Below are 27,864 nucleotides of genomic sequence, written 5' to 3'. Positions count from 1 at the left end.
AGTTAATTTGTAATTAAATATATATTTTCCTCAGGAAAACGTGTTACAAATTTACATGTTCCAGGTTGTTAAAAATTATTAGGCATTTCTTTTAGGTCTCAGAAAGAGATTTTCTTTTTATTTATTTGGGACTCAGAAACATGTTGTTATATTAAAATGTTAAATCCTAGCACAGGTGTCATTCTTAAAGATCTGTTATAATTATTTCTTATTATTTTTATAAGATTACTGATTGGACAGCATTATGTAGTGAGAGAGGATACATAGCAGAGAAAGGCTCTTCAGTGAAGGCCAAAGATCAAAATAGATAGAATATTTCCTAATGCCAAGACAGTCACTGAGGATGGTAAATTCAATAAGCAATTTGATAAAGCTCAATGGCAATTTCAAGTCATTTGTTTGTCTCTTGTCCAGAAATTAGCTTTAATTATCTGGTAAATTCACCCACTTGAAGGAGCTCCTTTCTGATCATACCACATAATTGTAGTTGTATTACACCTTTCGAGCAAGAAGAGAAAAATTCCTTTTTAAATTAATTTTCAGTGAGTGCATGCAGGTTCTTGATTCATTCGGTGAGGCACCTGTAGTGTCATTAATATGTTTCTTCCAGCTCCCCAAAGACAGCTAGTGTCATTCATCATGTGTTAACTGTCATTAGGTGGCATTTATATGCTTTATCCCTAAGCTTGAATGTCTACCTTATTCTTTGGCCCAAAGCCTTCTTTTCTGGGTGAGGAATTCATGGCGGGTTATCAAGGTGAAACTTTTGGTAAATTTTGCTATCACATGGCTTACTCATTATTTGAAGTTTCACGAGATAGGGCCTTGTTCTGTTCCCAACTGATTCTCAGGTTTAACAAATACACTTGGGGGGGGGGGGGTTCTGGGTGGCTCAGCTGTTAAGCATCTGCCTTTGGCTCAGGTCATGATCCCAGGGTCCTGGGATCGAGCCCCCCATCGGGCTCCAGGCTCGGCAGGAAGCCTGCTTCTCCCTCTCACACTCCCCTTGCTTGTGTTCCCTTTCTCGCTGTCTCTCTCTGTCAAATAAATAAATAAAAATCTTAAAAAAAAAAAAAAAAAGAAACACACTATGGAATTTGGTCTTACTATGACTAAAGACATCTGGATTTTAAGTTAGATATTAACTATCTTCAGATCATTACTGAATGATCCTTTGCCAATGTTAAACAAAAATAGGGTTAATTTGTGATAACAATTAGAATACAAAAATACTAAATTCACTTTATATATTGGTGGATGAAATTTAGAATATTTTATTTTAAAGAAATGAAATATTCACAAAATGCTGAGCACATATTTTTGTGGGAAAGACTGCCTGTAGGAGAATACTAACTGTAATTGCAATTTAAGTGGAAACACACAACATGCATTGAAAAGGAAAATTCCCAAACCATACTATGTTGGATATTAACACTGCCTTTCTTTCCCTCTTTTTGGAAAAAAAAAAGCAAAAACAACAAACAAAAATAATTTTTCAGACTATTCAGAGGATAGTAAAATGACAGGAAAAGTTTTGGACCTTTATTAAATGGAATGCACTGCATTGCTTACTGGATTTAAAAAAAATAAATAAGTAAAAAGACATTTTATTTATATCAGATGTCCTGGTTCAAAGATTACAGGGATGGTATAGGTACTATTCACCGGGTGTGATTATTCCCCAAACTTCATAGGCAGATTTACTTAGAACCAGTGTCAATGCAACCTACTACCAGATAGTCTTATGATAAATGGTTTATGTTGTTTTGTTTTCAGGTCCTTGCTCATTTGTCCTCTGTAAGTTCCCCTCCACCCCACCCGCCTCCCCGCCACCAATTTCTTTTATACTTTCTTGATTTCTTAGTGTCTTTTTTTTTTTTTAAGATTTTATTTATTTATTCTTTGAAAGAGAGCGCATGCGTGGGCGCTTACTGCATGGTCCAGGCGGGGAGGCAGGAGAGGTGGAGGAGAGAGAGAATCTCAAGCAGAATCCCTGCTGAGGGAGGAGCCCAATGAGGGGCTGGATCTCATGACCCTGCGATCATGACCTGACCCAGAATCGAAAGTCGGAAGCTTAATTAGCTGAGGCATGCACATGCCCCTTGGTTTCTTAGTTTCTTAATGCATCTTATTTATAAATCGTTCAGAAAGTAACAGATGATGGCTTTATTATGCACGGACACTCATAAGCTTTAATGCCAGAGTGGAGTACATTTGGTTTATTATAGTAATATGGCAATAATAGATTATAAGGAAAAATAATAACAACAATTATTGTGCTCTTAATACACTCCAACACTATGTAAGTACTTTATGAATGTTATCTCGCTTTTTCCTTTAGCTCTCACATAAAATTCACATGAACCCTGACTTTCTTCCTAGCACTTGAGTCATTTGTGTAAACAATTTTAGTTTTTTAAATGTCCATGTTCATGGAAATGAAGTTTCAGAGGAGCACTGAAAAGAACTACTCTCTGAAAAAGAGATCCCACGGTGCTACCTAGGCTTCTCCTGAGAAATTACCTCTGTACATTTTTTGACACAATAATTATGTATCTTTCTCAGACACATTAAAGTAAACAGTGTTTTTTTAAAGGTCTGTCCCTATGCCAGCTATCTTCAGTGCCACTAGTGGTGTATTATCTTGTACTTTGAGACACTGTTTCCCTTATTATCCCATTTTAAAATGGATAAAATGGGGCTTAAAAGAGTTGATGTGCCTTGTCTAGAGTCACAGAATTAATAAAAACAGGGAGGCAAACCCAGATATTTTCTTAAACACTGTGTTCTAATCCAGTAAACTGCGTTTTCCATACTGGCAGCATGAAGGAAATTTGCTCTAAATCAGCATGATCTGAAAATTGAATAATTTATTGAGTGGTTTTCTTAGATTTTTATTCTCCTCTCATAAATCATACTTTATATTACCAAAGAAAATGCAGAGTGTTCAATCATTGCCATCTCCGCCCTTATAATAAAGAAAATCACCAGGTTTCTTGAACTGTTTGAACATGAGATGCATCTGGAAAGCACTGGAAATCAGGTGAAGTGAGAATTGAAGTGTAATGTGTGTGTTTGAACTTTATAATTTTGTATCCTGTTTATTTTTGGGGTTTTCACTTGTTACATTTCACAGCATGTATTTTATTTGAGGTCTTTAATATTTGTGTGTCGGTATTTTATGGGAGAGTGCTGGATTTTTAACAGTTACATTGCTCTCTTCATCTCTTTAATATGAAATTGTAGAATTAACATTCACATTTGAAGCTAAGATTCGTTGCTTTAAAAAACAGCAGTGATTTCTGTTATTAAAATGCAGTTGAAAGTTATTTCCCTTTATTTTTTTGAATGTTATTTGGATCAGTTTAAACAAGTGCTGTAAATTGTTCCATTAAATAAATTGGTTGAACTAGAAATAGAGGCTTTGTAGATAAAACTGTCACTTTGAAATTATTGGCTGAATTTAAATTCACGTTAAACTGTGTAGTTGTGAAGATGATGCATCAGATGTGGGTATTGCAAATAATCTTTATTACATGCATCGTTTTCAAAGACTTATCTACAAAATTAAATAATGAAAATGTGTAATTTTCCTCTGCCTGTTGAATTTCTCAGAATGAAATCTGTCTAGTTGTGGAAAGGCTTTCAAACCATTGACTACCTCACAGGGAAACTTTCTTGGCTATCTTTATTTATAGTAAATGCATCTTCCACCCCCTGTGAGCTCTCTGGGCTAAATGAGAAGGCCAGTGCATTCCTCTTTATGGAAGCAGAAAAGTAATGGGAGACATATCATTGAAGGCCTTGAGTGTCATAGTAAGGTCTTAGGCGTTCTCTCTGAGCAAGATAGAAAACCATTTGAGCAAACAAAGGGCACGTATTTTAATGGGATCATGTTGCCTGCAGTTCGGAGGCCAGGTATAGGTGCAAGGAGACCGGTCGGGAGGCCATTATGCTAACCCAGATGATGGCAGCTTGGAACAAATATGGTGATTTGGATGGAGAAGTGATCAGATTCTGAATGTATTTTGAAGGTTCAACTAACAGTATTTGCTAATGGATTAGATATGGATGAATAAGATAATGAAAATCTAGACTTCTGCTTTTTCAAACAAAAAATATTTGATACATGGGTTGACCCTGGTTCCCTGACTTGATTCCTATGTTAGGTAGTGCAATGTCACTCATATATGGTATTCCAGGTATGTCAAAGGAAGAGTGGAAAAGCCACTTGACAGAAGGTCCCTGCTGTGTTCAGTTTTCAAGTGTCCCTGCCTAGATGACCTACAGATTTTCTTTTCTAGTATTAACTAAACTAACCCTCAGAAAATGGACAAGGATTGAAGATAATACTGGTAATGCAAGCTTAAGCAAATAAGATGTAAGTGGCATTGCCAAACTTATCTTAAGCTACATCAGGAAGTGTGTGTGTGTGTGTGTGTGTGTTAAGACTTCTTTTTGAAATTTCTATTTTTGTGTGTATTTTATAATGGGCCTAATGTTGACATACTAATAGCATGTATATTGTTCATAAACAAGCATATATATATGCATTATATATATATATAATGCATATATATATAATACATGCTTCAGAGGACCTTCCTGTTATTTCTGCAAGAAAGTATCCCAACCATAGCCCTTGGGTGGGTTAAACTAAGAGGACAGATGTGATAAGCTTTCGGTTATTCAGGGTTCGTAACTTAATATTCTCCATGGCACACTGTGCTGTCTCCAAGACTGAACAAATCTTTATGCATCTCTCCTCTATATTACTCCTCTATGCCTTTATGTACTGGTCCAAGAGTTGGGGGTACCACAGGGAATTAATTGGAAATCTTCAGTTGAAGACACAAACTAGCATCAGTGTTACCATGAAATGTGTCAGATGCCACAGAAGAGGCTGCAGGGACACATCAGAGAGGCACCTAATCCAGTCTTTGAGGTCATAAAGTCTTCTTAGAAAAAAAGATGCCTAATCCAAGACGTCTGAGATGAACATGATTTAGCCAAGCAAAAAGTTGGAGTGGGAGAAGGTAACTGTTTGCTAACAGTACTAAAGCCACGTATGCCTTCTTCTTCCTCCCAAGAATCATCTGATTAATACATGTATGAATGAGGAAACTGGAAATTAGAGAGAAACCCATAGGTCTTTAATTTCTTCTCTGGAAAACATCTGTGTCCTCTTTGAATCTCATTGCTCCAATGCTTTCCTTTCTTAAGCCTCCGCCTTCTAGAATAAGGACAATAATAAGAAAACAGCTAACATTGATATGGCTTAGTATGTTCTTTTTTTTTTTTTCTTAAAGATTTTATTTATTTGCGAGAGAGAGAGTGAGAGGGCATGAGAAGGGGAGGGGCAGAGGGAGACACAAACTCCCGCCGAGCCGGGCTCCATCCCAGGACCCTGAGATCATGACCTGAGCTAAAGTCAGACACTTGACCAACTGAGCCACCCAGGCACCCCAGGCTTAGTATGTTCTAAGTGCATCACATACCTCAAATTATTTGATCCAGGCAACAATTCCATGGGGATAAGTAGTATTCTTATATCCATTTCCCTGATGAGAAAATAGATACGAAGAAGTTAAGTACCTTCCCCAAGGTCTCCTTACCAACAAACAAACCAGGAGTCAAAAACAGGCAGTCTAGCTTGAAAATTTGGGTTCTTTGTCCCTAGATGGCTTTGTCTCCCACTTAACCATAATTCTCTTTCATTGTCTCTAAATTTAGCAAATATTTACCAAGTGCTTCCTGTATAACAGTTCTAGAGATAGGTGTTACCCAGGTTGGCGGGCACAAGGCAGCAAAAACCCAGACATTTGGCAAAACAATAGGGGAAAGATTCTCTTGAAGAAATTAATCAGAAAATATCAAATACTTAATGTCTACTACCTTTGAGTGTGTCACTGTAAGCTATCCCACTAAAGATGTACTTAATACTAAAGCCTTTTATTTGGAATATAAATTTGTATAAATATAGGTTTTAGTGGTTAAAAAACCGAGGAACTAGAAATGCCAACTGGTAAATGCTAGAAATAAAAAAAGATTTAGCATATACAGGGGCCCCTGTCTGTCTCAGTCAGTAGTGCATGCAACTCTTGATCTCACAGTTGGTAGTTCGAGGCTGACGTTGGGTGTAGATTTTACCTAAAACTGAAATCTTAAAAAAAAAAATGGCATATACATATTAGTCAGAAGGGGTAGAGGCTGGCAGTTGGGGGAAGAAGAGAAGAGGAAATATAGAATTTCATTTTTACAGATTAACTTGAATTACACAATAGACAATCTTACATGAATATCGAGGTATTCATATGTTAGATGAAGATGAATTTATTTATGATAAGCAAATCAATTATTTAGCACCTAGAATACATTACACATCTTTCAAAAAAACACAGTTGTCATTTGGGTTGAATATATATCCTGTATTATTTTTAGGTTCCTGTAAAATTGATGGAGAAATTTCATCATTTCCCTTTCCTTCGTATAAATTCTTGTGAACTTCTCCACTGCCTGCCCTCTCTGTATCATCTTCAAGATTGCATTGCCTTAGAAAGACTGATAGAGCTCACTGTTCTTTTTCCAAAAGTAGTTTCATCTTTCACGGAGATTGAGATTGATGATTTTCATCTTGGCATATGAGCTAGAGTATTTCATCGTCTTTTTTCCTCATGAGCAATCAGAATGCCAACCTGGCCCGACTGCACACAGACGGTAGCATCAAGGAATTGAGTTAAATATTTCCTTGGTAACAGTTGTGCAGGCACCACTTTATTGATTATTGTCTGCATACCCATTTAAATTTATTGACAAAGAAAAAGTGATCTAGATTCTGTCGCTGAAATCGATGTGTTTTGTACTATTGTTCTCCCGAGCTCAGACTGGCCTGCCAACACTGACCCCTCAAGGACAGGGGTCGGGTCTATTTATCTTTTTTCTTCCCATCCCCTAGGATGGTGCTTTACCTAGTAGCTGGTAATAAGTGTTTATTGAGTGGAGGGATGAATGGATGGACTGTCGGATAGCTTGTACTAAAGATTCAGCCAACTCCTAATTAGTAAGAGAAAGAGAAGACAAGGAAAATCAGCAGATTGCCGTTTCTTCAGCAGCTGTACATACATAGTCTTGAATACCCACTGAAATTGTGTTTTCTAGGCATCACCATCTTTGGATCAGGTGGTATACACAGCTCACAAGAAATTAAAAATAGACACATGAATGAATCTAGTTTGTAGCCACCCAGAACGCTTCTCTTTCCTGGTGGTTGATTGTTTGGCTCTCCACTATTCATTTAGTCCTAATCTGATTTCAGTCTGATGTTTTTAGAGGGCCTCGAGCCTTGCCTGAAAAGTGTCTGCTTGTTCCTCATTCTGCTACAGCTTCTCCATGGGAGTATTTAAGGAACTGCCTCAAACACTATTTCCTTGGTATTTGGATTCACACCCTGGGTTCTGACTTGTCTGCCTGTCTTGGGACTTCTGGCTCACGCCAGTTTTCTTGTAGCCAGTAGCCCTTATGCTGCTAACTAGGAGCCCTTTTGACAACCTGTTCAGCTGGGTCAGCCTCCTCCCTACTGATTCCATCCCTGAGCCTGGGACTTGGTGTGATATGAGTTCCTCCATCAAATCCAATCTCAGTACCTAATATGGATATGCATCCCTAGTTCTGGGGGAAAAAAATTGGTACAACTAAATTTCTTGAGATAAAAACAAAACAAAACAGGGATTTAGTCAGCTTTGTATTCTCAGCAGATAGCATGGTGTCTGGCACATGCCAAGGCAATCTTATTAGAGAAGGTGGCTGAAGGAAGAATTATCCATTCTTCTCGTGCCATTGGAATATCCCATTCAGTCAGAATGCCCAATTCACTTTGCTGGCAGGAGCCTTATTTTTCCATTTTTAACTCATCAATGTATCTGCCCAATTTTCAGTCTTGGAACAATTTGAATAATTTTAAAATACCTCTTATTAAGCCCTTATTATGCCTAAGGTTCAATGGAAGGTACTGGAATTTTCAGTGACATCGCTTTTTACACTTCTTGTATATCTTTCTAACATAGTGTATATCATCTGGCACTCTAATTGTTGGTTATTTGCCTTTCTTTCCCACCTCTCTGAACTCCTTGAGGGCAAAAGTTGGAACTTATTAATCTTGTGCTCCTAGCTGCTAATGCACCACGTGGAGCATGATGGGTGCTCATTAAATGTTTGTTGCCTGAGTGAACAGATGAATGATAAATGACAGTGACAGACATGTATTAAAGAACCAGTGTAGGCAGAATGGAAGAAATGCTAAATAATATGTTAATAGTTTGTAGGTAGGAAGAGAATGGAAAAAATCATTATAGGGAATGATGTTTTTTTCTAAAGTGTTAATTCAGAGGCATTTCTTCAAATTTATCTGTTTAGTTCAAGGGTAATTTATCTGTCTAGCGAGCCACCAGGAAAAATTAATGCTGACAGATGTTTGAAGGCAAAAAACAACAATAACAACAACAAGGCAGAGTACTTCATTTTCAAACCCCTGAGAATAAGCTACAAGAGGTGAGTCAGTTCAAAGAAGAGTTGTTACCTTTTTTTTTTTCTCTTTTACCTACTACAGGTGGACATGGATTTTTCATATCTTTGCAGGAACACCTGTCTACCACCACACATGTGGTGGTGGTGTCAGTGACATGGGTGTCCCGATGGATCTTCTTGGCAAAGATACGAACAACAGCGACAGCCAAATTTGGTCGTTTCTTGATATGCAGGGTTAGTGGCCTTCCTAGAAAACTCAGGGTGTATTGAAACCTTTGAAAGATCTCTACGTGTAAAATAAAGTTAAGATTTTTGGCCCAGGAAATTATAAAGTGGGCTTTCAGTTTCATGAATGTCCAGTGGAATATGTGGAAATCATGTGAAATGTCAGGACAATTTTTCATTGTGAAGGACTGTCCTGAGCACTGCAAGGCTTCTGGCATTTCTGGTCCCTGCCCACTAAATGCTTGTATCTCCACAGTCAGTGGGGAAACCAGATGTTCCTTGGCTCAGCAGTTTCCATTGGCTTCCCCTAGGGGGCAGTACCAAACCTGCTGAGAACCACAGCCTTCTGGAAAGGGAGTCTTAATACATTCTGAGGCTTTCCTTGTTTCTGTCCCTCCCCTCTTGTAAAAGTGCACAGGGAGATAAAGCCAAATAAGTAACCCCCAACTAATTAAAGATGTTCCTTTCTTGGATCCCTATGTTTGTTCCTTCCTTTGTGCTCCACCCATGTTGTATATACTTTGGTCATAGCACTTCCCAGTCTGTGTAGTAAATCATCTGATTGCAGTTCTGTCTCTTCCATTAGAAAAAGAGCTTCTTGTCCTATTTTTTTACTTTCATCTGTGTGTCCTCCAGGCTTGGCTCTGGGCCTGGCATAGAGTCAATTTGTTGAGCAATTAAATGAATAATGTGTGTTAACTGAGCTACTAAGCAAGCATTCTTCAAGGAAGTCATCAAAGAAAAATCAAAAATTTTCTATTGAAATTATTATTTTACAATACAGAATAAACATAATTTACCTTAGAATTTAAAAATTAGATGGACTGGGGGCACCTGGCTGGCTCCGTTGATGGAGCATGTGACTCCTGATCTTGAGGTTGTGAATTTGAGCCCCATGTTGGGTATAGAGATTACTTAAAAATTTTAAAAAATAAACAATTAAATGAACTCTTTCCCCAGTCTGTAAATTGTGAAGACTGGAAATGAGAATAATGGTTAAAAAGAGATACATATGTTCATTTAAATGACTAGGAATGTAATTCCAAAACCTTGGCTTAGAATATGCTGATTTTTAATGTATCTTACCCATACAATTAGTACTTAAAGTATACTAAAATTATATTTTGAGGTGTTCATAGTATTTCTTGATATATGCAAGAAATTTTCCTTGGTGTCTCTGCACCAGAGTAGGGAATAACCAATGGGATCCATCAGTCATCCAGCTGGTAGGTCTATCCTTCCATTTGTAAATTCATTCTACCTCTTTTGAATATGTTATGTGATAGGTGCTGTGTTTCCCAAGCTATCTACTAGGAATATGAGCAGAATATGATGTGGTTTCTACTTTCCAAAAGGCAGAGCCCTGTGAACATAATGACATCACAATGCAGTATGAGATACTGAAGTTCCCATTGTTGTGCAAGCGTGGAGAGCCCCCTGAGGATGACTTTTTGTAGGTTGTGCATAGGAGTAGACATTCACGTGCACTTTGGAGAATAATGGTGTGGCAGAGATGGAGAGATGCACTGCTTACATCACTCTACTAAAAAGGTCTACTTGCCTAGCTGTGAGGAGTGTGGATAGCTGACAGCTTCCACCTGTTGGCACCTCCAGGCTCCATCCTCAAATTGGAACAGAAATCATACTCTTCTTGGAACAATGACTGAGCAAGGTGGTGGTACAAGGGCCCAGCTATTTTTAGTCCACACAGACCTCTAACAGCCAGTCTTTGCTCTAGAGTATCCGTTGGGCTAAGAGAGACTTTCTCAGATCTGCATAGCAAATAGAGAGGTTCTTATCCAATTATGCTTTTGCCTTTTTTTTTTTTCCTTTCACAAATGTGAATGAATCTCCAGTAAACCTTTTGTACTTCTAACTCCATCTTAACATTGCTTCTGGAAGGATGCAAGTAATACCAATGAGAAGGAGCTTGGTGCAAGAAGGATATTTCAGGTAAAAGGATTAATGGGAGGACAGACACGCGGTGATTCTTGTGGCCTGGTCAAGAGACGGAGATGAATTTGGTGTGGGCAAGATAGAGGAAATGAGGATGCTCTTGTCTGGATGCAGAAGATGAGGCACCTAGAATGTAAAGGCTCTGGGATGGGCGTTTTTCCCTGAAAGATAAAGGGAACCATTAAAAATTATTTTAGGAGGAAAAGTGACATGTTTTAGTGCAAAGTAAAGAGTGAATAAAGCAGGAGATAGAAAGAAACCTTTGGGTCCAAGTTTTGACAGAGTACCTGTTTAGTATTTTATTTGTAAAGCAGAACTTAACTTTTTCTTATTTTTTTTTAATTGCCTCTTCATGAACCTAGGTTATTTAGATGGAACATTAGTGCTTCATTTCTCACATGGAGAAGGAGGTATGTTCATATTACATAGAGAGATTTTTCCTGCCTGCTTTTAGACCAAACACCAGATGTAAATTAGGATCTGTCCCAGTCCAGATCACGTTAGTAACACCTCCTGAGTTGCTATGGTTCTGGTTGCTAATTTGAATTTATTTATCTTCCTTTACATATGACCATCATCTCAATCTCTACCCTCCTTGGATGAGTTCTTAATTTTTTTCCCAACTTGTATGTATTAATATTTGGTCCAATTTCTTATCTCCTTTGGATGTATTTGTATCATTACCATTTCTTGACAAGTTTGGGTTTCACCGTCTGTTTTTTTTTCTTTTTTTGTATGTGTGGATTTATGTAGACATTATTGACTTTCTTTTCTACAAATATTCTTAACTGAAACATTAAGTAAAACCAGGCTTATTCAGTGTTTGCTATTAGACAGTTTCCAGGAATGGGATATATTATTTCTCTTTACCATTTGAAAACTCTTGATTTAATGAATAGAATTTTAGCAAAGCAAGGTAACTTTGAAATGTGCTTTTCCATGTGTTTATATTAATAACCAATGAATAATTTCAAAGGTTAAGCTTCATGATCCATCTCTTCAAGCCATCTACTTAAGTCTAGAGTCATTACATCACCTGCTTCCCTTACGCCATTGATTTATGTTTCTTTCAAACTGCTAAGATTGGGAAGTATCATTTATTTTTTACATGACATCCCTTGCACTACGAAACAGTGTTTCAGAAGGTAATGGCAAAACACCTGTAACGCGGTACAGCCTTGCCTCATCACCTGTGTCAATCAGTAACATGCCCGTTAACATTTATCTGTTCTGGTAATACTGCAAGGGAATAAAAGGTTTTAATTGTTCTTTTTTCTGCAGTAAAGATGTCAGGGGAATTGCCAGGTAATAGTAGTACTCAGGATACCACAATGTGTCTGTGTTTAATGCTGAGAGATGCAAAAGAGCTTCTAGAATTTTCTTAGGGATTACACAGGTCAAGCTCCCCAAATTGGCTAAAGTCTGTTTACATTGTACTGTGAATAAATGGCCATCTCAGAACCCCCAGAGTATCTATTTGAACATTATTTTCAGAAACAAAAAAAATTAAGTGGATTATTTTCCAAATGATTAGCATGAGTTTTCTGGTACTTAAATAACACTTTACTTTTTTTTCAAAAGGTTTTGGCATGTATTTTTATTTCTCTTTGCAGATATCAAATGAAGGGAAACTTTGCCCATTTCAATGAGAGGAAAATCAGGGCACGATAGAGTTAAGTACCTTTGCTATGTTGTTATGACTCATTAGAAAATGGCCTTAGACCACATCACATGCTCCTATTTGCAAATCCTAGATTCTTTTCTATAAATCATACTACGTCATGGGGCATCGTGGAGAGGACAGAATTCATGAAAGAGAAGGCTCATTTATTTATGGAAATGGATATGTTTCCCTTTAGCTTAATTCAGGCCTTTCCCTAGGAGGATATTACCATTTATATATTTCCAGCGGCTCATTTTAAAGGAAAATATATTACACAATTTTTTAAAATGAGTTAAATAATTTCTGTTAATGGTAATCCTCTGTTATGATATTCATATTATAAAAGCCAACTATTAGTCAAAAATATAGGTTGATGAATGTAGTATGTTTATAAATTGAAGATAGTCATTTCATTTCTCCCATAGTAAATTTGCTTTAAATATTAGTTTATTACATATGTTTGCTTGTATTACAAATATTTCCAGTAAGCAAACACAAATCATTTTTATATTTAGCATTTAAGATGTATCTTAACTTGACCATTAAATCATCTATTAAATATTCAATTAAAGTGGGTTGTGATCCATTTTTTAAAATTAGTGGTCAGGTATTCGGGGAAACAAGCTTGCAAGATATTTCTAAAACACAGTTCACTTCATTTCTTGTTCTGTGTATTTTGTCAGAGAACGCCTTAATGTAACAGAAATCAGATTTGGTGTGTATTTTTACACCAAATCAAATTGTGCAGGCGCCACCCTCAGCTTTCTCCAAAACATTATAAAGGATAAGATTCCACCATGATATAGCTTAAGAAAGCAGTACCATCCTGGAAGAAGTCCATACGTGAAAAGTGAAGCTACCAGAGTCTGTTTTACTGGAAAACCACGTGTCTTATAGCACCATTACGGAACGGGATTTACAAGTTTACTTAGCTGAGTTCTGTCTTCTTCTGGAATCTGTATGTAAGGAATGTATGGTTTCTGTAGTTATTCTGTGGGCATAAATCATAAGTATAAATGGTACTGGGGAAAAAATGTAGAAATGAAACTGCTAAGTAGTGACTAATGCGATAAAGCACTAAGATGCCGCAGTTAGAACTCTATGAAGAGGGTTGAAGGCATCGTCAGTCATCTTATTTATTACAATTGGCAGGTTTCCCTTCCTAGTTGTCTTGCATATAGTCTCATTTTCCCTGTCCTCTCCATGCCCAGTCTTCATTTCCCAAAATTTATAAGCCATAATTCTAAATTTTAATGTTTTTAATCTATTCTTTTAATGTGTAGCAGTAATCTGAAAGTATTAATTCCTTTTATCAGATCAGAAATGGAAAAAGTCAAGTAAACCTTCATAGACTTTCTCTAGTATGAAGTGCTTTTTTAAAACACAAGTGGGAAAGTTTTCCATTTTTGATCCCTAGAGAAAGAAAGTTATGCTCTCTCCATATACATAGTTGTTTAAACATCAGAAAGTTACTACAAAATAGTTTCTACATTATAAAGTAAATTAGGCTCTTTTCATCTTTCTGTGGAATTGTCTATAATTGAAAATTTGCAAAATACTAGAAAAATAAAGCCAAGTTTCACCAATAACTTCTATCTTATATGTAAAGCAGGAACATAGGTAAAGATTTTTTACCAATGCCGAGTTTCTTTTTCTTGTTAGAGAAAAGCTCAACATTTGTGTTTCAAAACTTTCCTAAGCATCTGGAGCTTTTGTAAAAATGAAGCAATCAATCAAATAGACAAACTATCTTATTATTTTAATTTATAATATTACAGAGTTAAACACTTTGTTCAAGGATGTTTTATGAGATTTGAAATTAAGACAGATGGATGACAGTCATATAAAATTTTGGTTTTGCCATCCAGTTCATTTGGTATATTGCTTTGGATAACACTAGAGTGAAAAGATGATGATTCACCCTGGTAAGCAGAATAGCACTTTGGTAGCACTTGTTTGTGTATTTTTACGAGTAAAACTGCCTACTACCAACATTAAAACACACAAACAACCTCTTTAATCAGTGATACATTTATAAATTTAAGCATAAGTACAGAGATTAATCTTGGATCTGCACAGAAACAGTAATTTGGAACCATAAATCAATGGGTTTATAGTTTCCAAGTTGATTAAAAATTAGTATAAAAATTTGCTTTTTAAATTCACAGTTCTTTACAATAGGTAGAGTACCTATTTTAAAAAGACAGTTTGAATCAGATGATGATGTAATTCCCTCTGAGAAGTGCTAAGATTTCATGAAATGCAAGTTGGAAGCCGCTAATGGCATCATGAGGAGAGGCTGTGTCGTTTCTTCTTTACACCCTGCACCTGGTACGTTACGTCGTGGCCATGCAGCTGATGACCCCTGTTCTATTTTTTTTTTTAATGGCCACCTTTGGTTGTGAGTTTTAGTAAAAGAAAGAAGGCTGATCTTGTGATTCGAATAGCCTGCGCTGCTGTCTAGCTGCCTTGTTTCGAGACTCAAGTTATAAATCACAAACCATGTCACCTCGGAGGGCACCCTCACACTTCCCCGTGCCTCAGTGTGGTGCCCAGCTGGTGCCAAGCAAGCTGCTGACTTGCACAGAGAGGAATTCCAGGAAGTCGTCGGCGCGGGCCATTTTCCAATAATGCTCCCTGGCATGGACTCAGTTCGGGGCTCTTTTACAAATGGCTATTACACTGAGATCATGATGAGATTTCCTAGAAGTACACGCAATGCTTTTCACTAAAATTCCTTATTTGAAACTTTTTGTAAAAGCGAAGGTTTCCCTTGCATTTTTAATGTCACATAACCATATGTCAGTACTTTGTAGTGTCCCCTTAAGATATGGGAGTGCTTAAATTTCTTGGAGATGTGCTTTTTTGAAATTAATTATTTTCACTTTATATCACTTCGTTTTAGATGTCAGGCTTAAGTTATACTGGGTTTTTACGTCTTTCTTCAAGATGGTTGAAGAGCACAGTAGTACTAAGTTATTAACTATCCCTATTCCTTCTGTCAGTCCTCAGCAGTCACTGAGGGTTTACAGATGAACAAATGTTGCAGTAAGGACGTTGGGCAGCTGGCTTGGGGGACCTCAGCTTAGATTGGCCTGTCAGAGCCTACCATAGCCCTCACCACTTGAGGACTCTAAAGCACATAATAAAGTTCTTCAGTTACAGATGTGATCACCGTGCCACACAGGGTGAAATTTAGTGTAGAAAAATAGGAGAGTCTTCAGTTCTGTCTTGGACCAAGGACTGACTTGAGCTATTGGCCCCTACTCCTTGATCTTTCTGTTACAGGCATTTGGTATTTGCTTAATTCTGAAGGTCTTTATTGGGGGAAGGAGGGAAGTTCGAGATTAGTATAGTACTTGGCATGTGAGTGATACTCAGATAATAAGACTCCTGAAAGTCAAGATCCTCTGTAAGTCACTGAACTAAACCCTTTGCTTTTTGCCCAGAAACCTGAAGTTCAGAGAGGCCCGGTGATTTATTAGTTAAGGAGTGAGACAGTTCTCAAACCTAACCCTTTGCGATATTTGCTCATTTTTAAAAAATGGTGCCATTTAGTATTTTCCCTCCCCCTCCAGTTGTTCTTACTTGCCCCTCATGTTTGATGTTTCTCCAATAAGTGTCAGAGGAGCCACACACAAAAAGATACGGAAACCAGTTTGCATTCCTGTAAGTCCCAATTGATGGGCTTTAGAACCTCAAGGTCTAGATGTAACTTGGAAGGAGGGTACTTTTCTCTTTTCCCCCTTCTTGTAGGCTTCCATCTTATTCCAGCAAGACTATTACTGATTTTGGTCAGTGTCTTCTTAGAGTATCCTGTCCTAGAGGCAGTTGCTTCCAATAGCTAAAGTGACCCTTTAAACACAGATCTGTTCATATTGACTCTTCTACTACCCTCCAGTGGTGCAGTACCCCCTTCTTTAGGCTCAGCCAGACATTCAGACTCACAACAGGAACACACAGTACACCTCCTCCCGTCTACTGAGAGGGACAAAGACCGGGAACCACAGCTGTCTGTGGGGCAGCACTGGGCCTTCCTCATCCAGGGGTCCTTAGAGCTGTCCATCAGCTCAGCTGTGGGAGTCACCCTGCAGAACGGACTTATAACTCTGGCAACGATTCCGTAGGCATGGCTTGCCAGGTCCCCTCGCGAGGAAGCCTCAAGCTATGCTAATGAACATTTCTATGGTTCATGTATAGTTTCTTGTGGTCCAGATACAATTTGCTAATGAGGGTCCACTTTTACTATCAGTAATGTCACCTTGAGATGTAGTTAACATTTTGCCTTTGTCAAGTTGCCAAGGGAATCCAACTAGGGTTAACCAAAGGTCAAGATCTCATGAAGAAAAGGAAAAAGACTTATTTAATTATTTTTAAAATTTTACTGTGGTGTTTAAAAAAATTCTTTAAGCGCACATGGCTTCCCTTTTCTCTAGGATAAAGTGCATGCTATTTAAATGATTCACAAGGATCATTTTTACCTGGCTGCTGTATACCTCTCTAGTCCCACCTTGTATACTCCCACCCATCTTGAACTTTACAGTTTAGCCACACCAGACCCTTTCCGTTCCTCTAAAGGACCTGTCCCCACTTGGCTCTCATCCTTCACACATGCTATTCCATCACTCATTTATTTATTTAAGAATTTTTGAGTGCCTCTCATGAGCCAAGCAGTGAGCAAGGCTCTGAGGATACAACGATGAAAAAGACAGCTTTGTGGAGTCTACAGCCCCTGCCTGAAAACCTTTCCCCCACCTTTGCCTGAGACCTTCATGTTTCAAATGGAACATATATTCTCTGTGATTCCCTTTCTCTTTCCCCAAAATAGGTTAGGCGGCCTACCCTGTACTGCTGTCACCATACTGACTGCCCTGTAACTGTCATTGCCTGGTTTCTTGCCTGCTCCCCGTGAGACTATGAGCTCCATAATGGGAAAGGGATATGTATAATGTGCTCACCTTCATATTTTCAATGCTTAGGCAGTGCAACGCATCCAACAGAGCCTCGAAAATATTTGATAAGCAAATGTGACAACTCTAGGAATTCTAGAATTACAATATGCATTTAAAACCACAATGTACTTCAAATAATGCACTTCTAGAGTCAAAAATTCAGGCCCAATTTTCAGATATTTTGGAAGCAGATGCCCACTAAAATCTATGAGAGAAGTGGAATATTTTTATTTTTTTTAAAAAATTGTATTTATAAATTGAAAAGCAGTAATGTTATGGAAAATTTAGTAGATAAAATCTTTTAAAAAATGTTGGCCACCCAGAATCAAATCACTCGAATAAAGCAAACTATTGTAACTGGGTTATTCTAAAACCTAAAGCCAGTGTTAACATTAGTGGACAAATAAAGGGGTCGGTAAGGGCTTCAAAAATTCAGAAACAAACCTAGGATTCTTACTTTCACTTAATATAGTCTTTGAAGTTTGTCTTGGTCACCAAAGAAAAGAAATTATTTCCCATTAAGAAATCAGATGCAACTGTGAGAATAAACATCCTTTCCTGGAACTTTTTTTCCTGGAATTTATCACATGAATTCCAATATAAAGCAGTATTACATCACATGGTAGAATATACCTCCAACCGGTTTTCCAAAAGTTATGAAGAAATGCTCTTAAATATGGTAATTTGTTATATCAGCCATCTGTAAAATCAAAGAACATGATATTGAGTCATAGCTCAGAAGTCATACCATTGATTGACTGAGATAATGTAGTCGAAGACATTATATTCTGATGGTCTGAGAGTGCAGGGATAGAATTTGGAATAAGATAGGTCAATGGATGGTTAACATGCCCATTTTAGGCTTTTTCTCTGAAATATCAAATATCTTAAATGAGCTTTGGAGAGGTGCTGGACTACATTCAATTTGCAATCAAATTCCCTTAATAAGATTTTACAGTGAAGAAATTCTTCCTTGCTGATGAAAATGAGAGCCATAATTTTGTGAGTCAGGTACTGACCAAAGTCTTTACATAAGAAAAGACAGCACATTGGAACCCAGCCATGAACAGCTTGGGTGCTTACGAGTAGCATCCTAGTTTTCTGGAAAGAACAGTGGACCTCTCATGCTCAGATGCATTGTCCTCATTTCTAGAGACCGCCAAGTCCTAGAGATCCAGAGCACAAGTTCAAACTGCTCCCCTGGATGTAGATTCTGTTTAATTTACACGGTACTTCATGGGGGAAGAAGAAAAAGAAAATTGCCAGGAGATTTCCCAAAATATTCTGGATTTCTTGCTTCTCATGAAAAATAGCAAGAAAGGCCACGCTGCATTGTCATTTTAGTGTGACGATGTTGGGCTGGAGACAAGTAGCGGAGGGTGAGGAGAGACAACAGTTTCTGAGTGCGTATGTGCTCGTTAGTCACCTCAGTACCCACCAAACCTGCTCTGTTCAGTTTTCGGCAGGTTCTTACAGGAACTGAGTTTTTGACTTGCTTAGTACTATGAAGAGGTAGCTTTAGCTTGAAAAATTCAGTGTGTGTGAATTTGTAAGGTTGGCGGAGGAAGGGAAGAAGAAAGGATTCATCATTTAATGGGCATCTGAATTTTACCCAGTAAGTAACAGGCACTGCACAAGTTACTACATATACAAAAAGGAATGAGACACGGAGTCCATCAACTGTGTCCTTTGCTTAGGGCCATGGGAGTGGCTGCCCTGCACCCGAGTTTCAGAGGATCTGGAGACACTATACCTTACTTTTCTTTTCTGAGTATCCTTAAAATTTCATTGTAAAATGTTCATCTTACTGATATCTCAAAGAATCTGTGAAATATGCTAACAGTGGGGATTCCTTTCAAGTGTGATTCTCTTGGGAGCTGTGGCGAGGCATGCACCAATTGACTTGACCCCAGCCAGACTACTGTGCTGTGAGGTACGGCCCTTGGTGCACCGTCTGACAAATTAGCAATTACACAGTGTCATAAGAGCTATCTGAGGGGTGTGATTAGAATGCAATCTCATGTGAGTGGAGCAGGCTTCATGTTGGGGTGGGGCCAGTTTGTGAATGGTTTTGTATGCCATACTGTAGGAAGTTTTCGGGTTTATAATTTAGGTATTTCTCAGTATGGTGGATGGATCAAAGAACGAAGGGACTAAAGCAGGGAGACAAGTGGTCTCCATGAGCTCCACAGATGTCTTTCCACCCTGCTGAAGTGGTTGACTGTCAGTTCTACTCTCTGAGATAGTTGACTGGACTAAATGATGGCATGGGCTTAATATTAGCAATTAAATATCTGTGCCACATGGGTATTGACAACAACTGTTGAAATGCAAGGGGTTAACAGTCGCCCTTCTAAGATAGATAGCCTGTTTGCATAAACAAAGCAACACACAGGCTCAGGCTATACCTTTCAGATATCAACGTTTAAGACTTTTAAACTCTAGGTTGATTTTTATGCCTGGTAATAAAGCTGTGTTAGGGGATATACAGGGTTACTATATTTCAAAACTAAGATGTTTGTGTTAGTAATTAAAACTATTTGCAGAACAAGCACAGTTTTATTTCAATGAGAGAGCATGTAACAAATACTATTGATTATAGCCTTATACATATAAAGTGTCAGCACCCAGATGTAAAGCATCTCCTTGGCGTATGGTAGAAACTGGCCATGAATCACTTCCTGTGAACATCGGAGATTAGGTTCACATTTACACATGGAGGTACATTTTCACTTGGCAGTTTTCGAACACAGTTAGTAGTGATTTTCCTGTTGAGTTTGGAACATATAGGTTACTACTCATATAAAAAAAAAAATCAGCTACTGATTTCCTTATCTTGCTTTTTTGAAATACATATGTATCAAAGCATAACATATATATGTTATAGATATATAACATAAATTACATACACACATATATACATATGAATTTAAATACATATGTATTATGTTTAATTTTTTATGCTTAATTTTTAGCAGCCTTTTTAAATGCATTCTAGGACAACGTCCAGTGGAAGTCTTCCTTGCATTGAAGTGAGGGCTTGGTGTGTTTTAATTCTACCCGGCACTGCATTCATGAATACCTATGTTCTCCTTCTCCCTCTTCATATATACTTTTCCATATCTGAGTACAGAAAAAATAAATGGAATATATCCTCTGGAAATTTTCTGTTGATTTGTTTTATAGAATTGATTTTAAAAAGAGGAAGAGCAAAAGGTCTGGGCTTTATCTTATTTGTTATATAAAACTGCAATAGTTTGCATTAGAGATTATATAATGAAAGAAGCATCTTTCCAAGGAAAATATGTGAATATTAAAGCAGTCTCTTTTGGAGAAGTTTTAATAAACTTAAATGCACTAGAAATAGTTGAATTAGGAAATGTGAAAGACACTAAAGCAACATCATTTTTTTCTCTATTCTGAGAGATATCTTTTATACATTTTCTCTACATTTTATCATTTCTGAAATCTGGTACCTCTTATTAATTGAAGTTCAATGAAAGTAAAGATTTTATCTATATTATTTACTCTATTTCCCTAGTACCTAGGTCAGTGCTTGTCAATATTAGGCTGTAAATAAGTTTTTGTTGAATGAATATGTGAATCTAAGTTGAAGACAGTTGCCAGTCACCTACAGAATGAGTGTCATTGCCTGTGCATGAACTTAGCCATGGGTAGAAGGCATCTCTTCATTTAGTTTTCACCTTGGTTGAATTATTTGCATTTGCAGCACCACTTGTGGCTAAATTTTAAACTAAGTTTGGATTTTTAGTTGTCATTTAAAATCTCTTTGGAAGAATTACACTTTGATATAAAACTGAAACAATATGGCCTTGTATTCAGAAGACTGCCTGTCACAGTAAGAGATATGATTGAAGACACTAGAAATAGGTAAATCTTTTATAAGATATCATCAAATTTTCAATCTGGAGCTATCCTTATAACTGACTCATGCATTATAAAGGACCGAGAAGCTTCCAGATAGCTTTCAAGAGGATCTTCTTATCACCTGGGATATGTCAATTAAAGATATTTAAAAAATATAAAACTGTGACATTAACACATAGAAAATGCAAATGAAACAGCTGATGTTAAAATTGATAAAGGATTTAAAATGACAAGCAAGGATCACGAAAAGCAGTTCATCGAATGACACTGTACAGAAATACAGTAGCTAAGGGTGAATCAATCAGAAGAATCCTAGCCTCTGCACACACAGAGTATTAGACTCCAACATTATTAGGATATTGGAAAAGAAAGGGAGTTGTATTATATAAATAGTATGCCATTGTGAGATACAAAATGTGGACAGTTACTGTAGAATTTCCTTCAGCCTAACAACAGTTATAAAATTGATAAGCCATTTGGAATTGATGGTATCTTGGAATACAGGAAATACACACACATTCACATACACATCTGGGGGTGTCATTTGGACAAAATGAGGTACTTAGCAAAAGAAGAACAGAGTTAAATCAGTTAATGTTTGAATGTCCCAGGAAGAAAAAGTAAAACAGTTTTGTAACACAACATTTGCTCTCAGAGTTGGTTGGCAGTATTTGAAAGCCACGACCATGGGAGAGAGTCCTCCTGATCAAACATTTGCCACCTCTGTCTCATCCCCGCCCCAAGTCTAGGGGCACTGATATTCCATATAGCAACACAGTACTGCTTTCCTTTAGTTGGAAATCTCCTTTGGTGGTAAATTTGTATTTGTGGCGAAATGATAAAGATGTGGTTCTCCAACGAGGAGAGCCCTACTTGCTACTGGATGCTGATGAGGGTCAGGAGCATTTCCAGAAAAGAATACCTGGAGCACAGCATGGATAGGGATAAAAGGCCCAGGCTCTTTACCCCAGTATCAGTCATTGGCCTCAGGCCACCCCAGCAGGATATGCAACTTTCTGGGCATCTCTAGTCAAGTTGGCTCCTCTCTGCTGAGGGCAGTTTCCAGAGAAAGGTCAAGAGTTTCTGGCAGTGGTACCCCCATTCTCTCCTGCAGATTTTTTTTTTTTTTTATGAAGTCCAGTTTCTCATTTTTTTCTTTGATGGGTTGTGCTTTTGGAGTCAAGTCTTAAAAAAACTGCCTAGCCCTAGATCCTGAAAATTATCTCCTGGTTTTTTTATACTAATAAAAGCTTTTTAAAAATACAATCCTTCAGTATGAGAGAAAGAGATCATAAGAAGAAAGAGAAAAAGAATGTGTACCTACAAAAACATACCGTCCTTGGTGGAAGACCAACTCACTTCTGTATTGTTCAGTGTGAGTCATTTTACACAGTTTTCACTGAAGACCACAAAGTCCACCTACTTTAAATGTTCATTTTTTTTGGTTCATTTTTTAGTAATTCGTCATTACTGTAAAGATAAACAAGTAAACCAAAACAAAAAAGTAAAGACGTCTGAAACAATGCGAATTATATTCACTCACTCACATAATGACATCCTGGGGCACAGGGCACATGATGAATGAGATCATTACTCTCTTGAGAGCAAACCTGAGCACTCTGTGAGGAGGGGCTTAATTAAAGCTACAGAAACTATATTTCTTTAAGATGTCCAGGTGGCTCATTCCTTGTACTCACATTCTACATTTGGTCTTGTGAATGCAAATAAATGCCTCATAAGCCAATGCACAGATGGAATTCCTGACATCCGGAATTCTCATGACTTAAATGGGTGATTCAGAGTATGACTAGGATGATTTCAATCTTGGCTCTATATTTAATATTGAGTTGTAGCCAATAGACACACGCTTCAATAGTATTATAGTAGACAACTCTTGGGATGCCTGTTGATGCTTCCTTTTCTTTATAGGCTGCCCATGACCTTTCAGAGAAGCCTGTACCTACAGTGCAGATGCATGAGCTACTGGTCATGTAACCTTGTGACCCCGCTCATCTCTAATTGGACCAGCAGTGAGTAGAGACCTGGGACAAAATGAGATTTTCTGTCCCCAAAATTGGAAGCTGGGAATGTAGAAGCCCAATACAGTTTCTGTGTGATATAAATCAGAATGACCGCATCAAGACAGGGATGGGATGGCTATAGTAATTCAAAGCATAGAAGGCTCATCTGCAGAGAGAAAGAAGAATGATCACGTGTGCAGAAAGGAGCAGACCATAAGCCCTGTAAGGAGGAAAGCCAACCTTGGACTTGTGTGTATGTTTCAGTGAATGCCCCACTGTGCTTAAATACTCTTGATTTCTTCCAGTTCTTCTAATTACCCTAAGACAAATTGGTAAATTGAATATTATTTTACAGTTTAAATATAGCGTAGTTAAAAACGCCCTCTACTCTTTGTGCTAGACCCCAAAAGACAATGGGAATTTGTATGTGCCAACAGTATCTTTGAGTTATTATAGATGCTTATAATACAGGTTGCCTCGACAAAAGTTAAGTGCCCAATTCCTGGGAAATAACCCTACATATGGAGTTGTGGGATAATTGAGTGAGATGGTCTGCAGTCTTGCTACAAATGATTGTTAGTGCTTTTAGAACAGGAATTGAGGAAGACTTTCTAAGCTATGAAGTGAAATAGTGACTAGAGAAAATAGGAATGTTTTGCCTCAAAAGATAAAATCTTAGCATGAGGGACATGATTAGTGAGCCCCCTAGTGAAAAGGGGGAAGACTGTGGGATTGTTCCAGAAGCCACAGCAAGAACCGTTGCTAGACATATAGGGAGGTTCGTGTACAGTGCTTAAGGAAAAATATTCAAACTTCGATCTGTTGAACGATGAACCAGTCTACCTCACTGTATAACGATCTCCCTGTTGTTGTTGTTCAAATAGTGGCAATCAAGAGTCACCGTTTTGAGTGTGAGGTTGGTTAGAAAATCCCTGTTTCCTACTCTGTAGAAATTGTTTTCACTTTTCAGAACATCTTAAGAATCTGCAAAAACAAAGGTTTACGGGCTTAAGAGGAAATGCCCTTTAAAGCTGCTGCTGTTGGTCTCAGGGTGTCAGCACTGAAAAAATAAGTAAATAAATGAAGTGGCGGCTTCCAAATGCATACACATATGTGTGATTCACATACTAAATGGTAAAGAACTCTTTTATACCTGATGTAAATAAGCCCACCTGTTTTTAAAAATCAGACATTTATTGCCTAATATTTAGAAATAGAAGTAGAGTCTACTTAAACTTAGGAGAAAAAAATGTCTAAAAGCAAAGCTTCATTTGGAACATTCTAAATAATCAGTAGTTTTCCTTTTTCTGTTTAAGGCAACGAAGTTTGTTATGTTCAGGATAATTAGCAATTGACATTGGAGATAAAACTTGATAGAATGGAGGAATATTGAAGTTAAGATATTCCTAATAAAGCTTAGAAATAATTATTTCAGTTTTTTATCTATTTATAAAATAGAAAATCTGGCTTAATAACTTAAAAGTATTTATTAAAACTTTAGCTATTATTTTCACTTAAATATTAATAGTATATATTAGATATTTAATTGTTTCTTTCAGAATGCTTTGATAATAGTAAAATTTTATTTATCAAATTTTCAGGGCTTCTGTTCCTGTAACAATCAGTTTAAACATATACAAAAGTGTTTCTATTCTATATTTCATTCTAGTCATAAATTCTCAACTTTGATGTAGTCAGAAGTAGAATGTGATTTGCTAACATAGGAGATATTATTTGTAATTTACAAGACAGATGGTGTAAACTGTTAAACAAGAGTATCGTCATCTCTTCAGGTCATGCCACACACTAGATATGCTACAGAGATTGCCCAGCCACTTTCAGAGAACGTATTCCCTTTGAAAAGAGGTCTTTTTTTTTTTCCTTAGGAGGGAATTGGGGAGAGTGGGCAGGTTGGAACTTCTTGAGACTGAATCCATCAATTGACTGACAGCACCTACATATTCTTCCCCCCAAATATATCGTATGAACTGCATATTACACAATCCAGGCAGTCTCAGAAAATCTATACTCATTTCTCGATTTCCAAATGCGAAGGTCCCCCTTAAACCTCGAAGACTGCTGGAAGGATTTACAGGGAAAATATAACGAGACTGATTTTCTAACACGTGTTGGACACACAGCTCACATAAACCTTCGGGTAGCCCTCCGTAGATTTATATGAGGTGGTGCAGGAGAATTCTCCTAGCCATTGAGTGCGACTCTCCTGCTTCTGAGTTATGTCAGGTACATAGGAATCACTCCCAGACATTCTCCCGGGACTACAGCCTTGCCTTTAAATCCTCAATTTGACACTTTTCTGCATGGTTATTAGAGCTTTAAAGAAATGTATCAGGGACTCTCAGCTAGCCTAGGGAAAGCGATTTTCCCCTAGACTGTCCCCTCCACAAGACAGTATTGGTGGAGACGTGTTAGTAACCTATTTTTCCCGAGTATTCAGGGAACATTTTATAAACATTACTTTCATAATACATAAAAGATCTTAGAAATGAAAAAAAAGAGTATTAATAATTTCTTTGTAGAGTAATTCAAAGTGTTTTTTTTTTTTTAGTTTGTTTTTATTTGGCTTGGGGATAACATTTCCTTCCTTTCTTCTTATCTCTTGGTTTATTCTTAGTTTCTTTCATGTTCTCATCTTCAACCTGTTCCTTAAGTATTGCTCCCTGGATGAGCGCTTCCATGCTGGTGACTCCCTAGCACAGTGGCCGTATGACCCCAACTATCTCTCCAGACCAGACTGCTCTCCTGGTTCTCAGACAGTAGAGATAACTTAGACTTCACCTCCCCCTGGCACCTCAAACTGAAAATCAGTTTTACCCCCTACATCCCTCTTCTGCTTCCCAGTTGTAAATCTTCTTGGTTCCCAGTCTTGGCAGACGATGCCGATCTGTTTCTTTTCTTTATGTTTTGCATACAATCAGTTGTCAACTACTGTCAATTATGCCTCTCTGGTAAATTACAAATGAATCAACTTTTGTCCATCACAAGCAGGATATTATAGTGGTTCAGTGCACTTGTTCTGAACCAATACTCAATGGATTTCAATCCCAGTTTTTCCATGTACTACCTGCATAAACATAGACCACTAATTAACTTACAAGCCTCAGCTTTATTTGTTTTTCACTCTGAAACCAGAAATAACAATAGCTATCTATCAGTGTTGTTGCAAGTAATAAATGTGATAATGCAGTTTACGTGCTCAGCACAGAGTCTGGCCTATAGCATATGCTCAGTAAAGATCCTTGTCTTTCCACATAATCCGTAGCCGGTTATCTCTTCTTAGCTAACTGCTGAGCTTCTAATCACCCTTCTTTCTTCCTATGTTACCTACTCCAATGCATCCATTGTCCACATTTGCAGTGAGGGATAGCTTTCTAAAATATAAGCCTAAGCAGGTCATTCCTTCTCTTAAGACCTTTGATTTACTCCCCAGGTTTCTCAAGATAAAGGTCAGACTTCTTTTTGGAGAGCAAGGAAATAGTCCTCTCATAGCTTGCCAATGGGATTGCAGATTAGTACAGTCTCAGGGAGAACAATTTGGCAAAATCTTCCAGCATGTGAAGTGCTGTTACCCTTGACTCCAAAATTCTATTTCTTAGAGTTTAAATAAATACACGTTTGAAATGACTATGGTACAAGTTTATTCTTTATAGTATTGCTTATAAAAGCCAAAGATTGGGGAAAAGCTAATTGTCTATCAGCAGATGAATGGTAAAATAAATCATAGTATATGTATGTACCATATATTATATGCAGTTTTCAGAGAGTAAGATGTGGCTCAATCTCCAAAATAATATCATGCCAAAAATGCCAGGTACAGAACTATGCATAATGTAGCTTATTTGTTCATTTCTTGAGATAGGGTGTTAGGAATAATGTTAATACATTATCATTTATGCATTTGATATCTGTGAAGCTGTTAATGGTGGTTTCCTTCCAGAAAGAGAAATGGGTAACTGGAGAAAGGATGGATGAAGAACTTTTGATTGTATATTCTTTTTACACATCTCATTCAATGTACGTGTGTTCAAAAAATAACTTAATTAAAAAGAGAAACAGATGTTCTTCATGATAGGCTTCTTCCAACTTCTGCAGATCGATCTCTTGTCTTGGCCTCTCGTTTTCTAACTCAGCTACCTTGGGTTCCTAAGAGCTGTCCTTCTCTTGCAGTTCCATTGCTGGGAACGCTTTCCCCCTCCTCCCTCCGTTGTGCCCAGATGAGGCCTGTGAAGCCTCCCTTTCTCTACCACCTTTTTCCAAAACCTTTTCTGGGCTTTTAAGATTGAATCAGTTGGGTTTTTTTCCTGTATATACTCCAAATCACCCACACTTACTCTTTGCACTTAGGAAATTATCTTGTAGACCACTGATTATCTGTGTTAGAATCATTTTGAGTGCAGTTAAAACGTTACATATCTGAGCCCAGCTAGATCTATTGACTCAGAATCTGGGCTTGTGGGCCCTCAGAATTTTCATTTTTCTTAAATGCCTGGCTGATTGTTCTGCACACTAAGCTTTCCATTGCACGTGCCTGTTTTCTAGTCTGTCTCTTTCCACTAGGCTGTCAGCAGGACCTGTGCCTTCCTCATTTCATGCACTTAGCAATGTGACTGAACAA

At 37.6% G+C, this 27,864-nt stretch overlaps 1 protein-coding gene across 4 annotated transcripts in view; it reads left to right on the top strand.

The window, feature by feature from the left end:
- The window catches only part of WDR72 (WD repeat domain 72), a 214,113-nt gene that overhangs the window by 136,640 nt on the left and 49,609 nt on the right, over window positions 1-27,864 (top strand). The window lies entirely within an intron of this gene.

The sequence above is a fragment of the Ursus arctos genome, unplaced genomic scaffold (genome assembly GCF_023065955.2).
Source record: "Ursus arctos isolate Adak ecotype North America unplaced genomic scaffold, UrsArc2.0 scaffold_36, whole genome shotgun sequence".
Classification (NCBI taxonomy): Eukaryota; Metazoa; Chordata; class Mammalia; order Carnivora; family Ursidae; genus Ursus; species Ursus arctos.
Note: the sequence above shows the minus strand (reverse complement) of the source record. Positions and strands in the feature narration are given on the sequence as shown.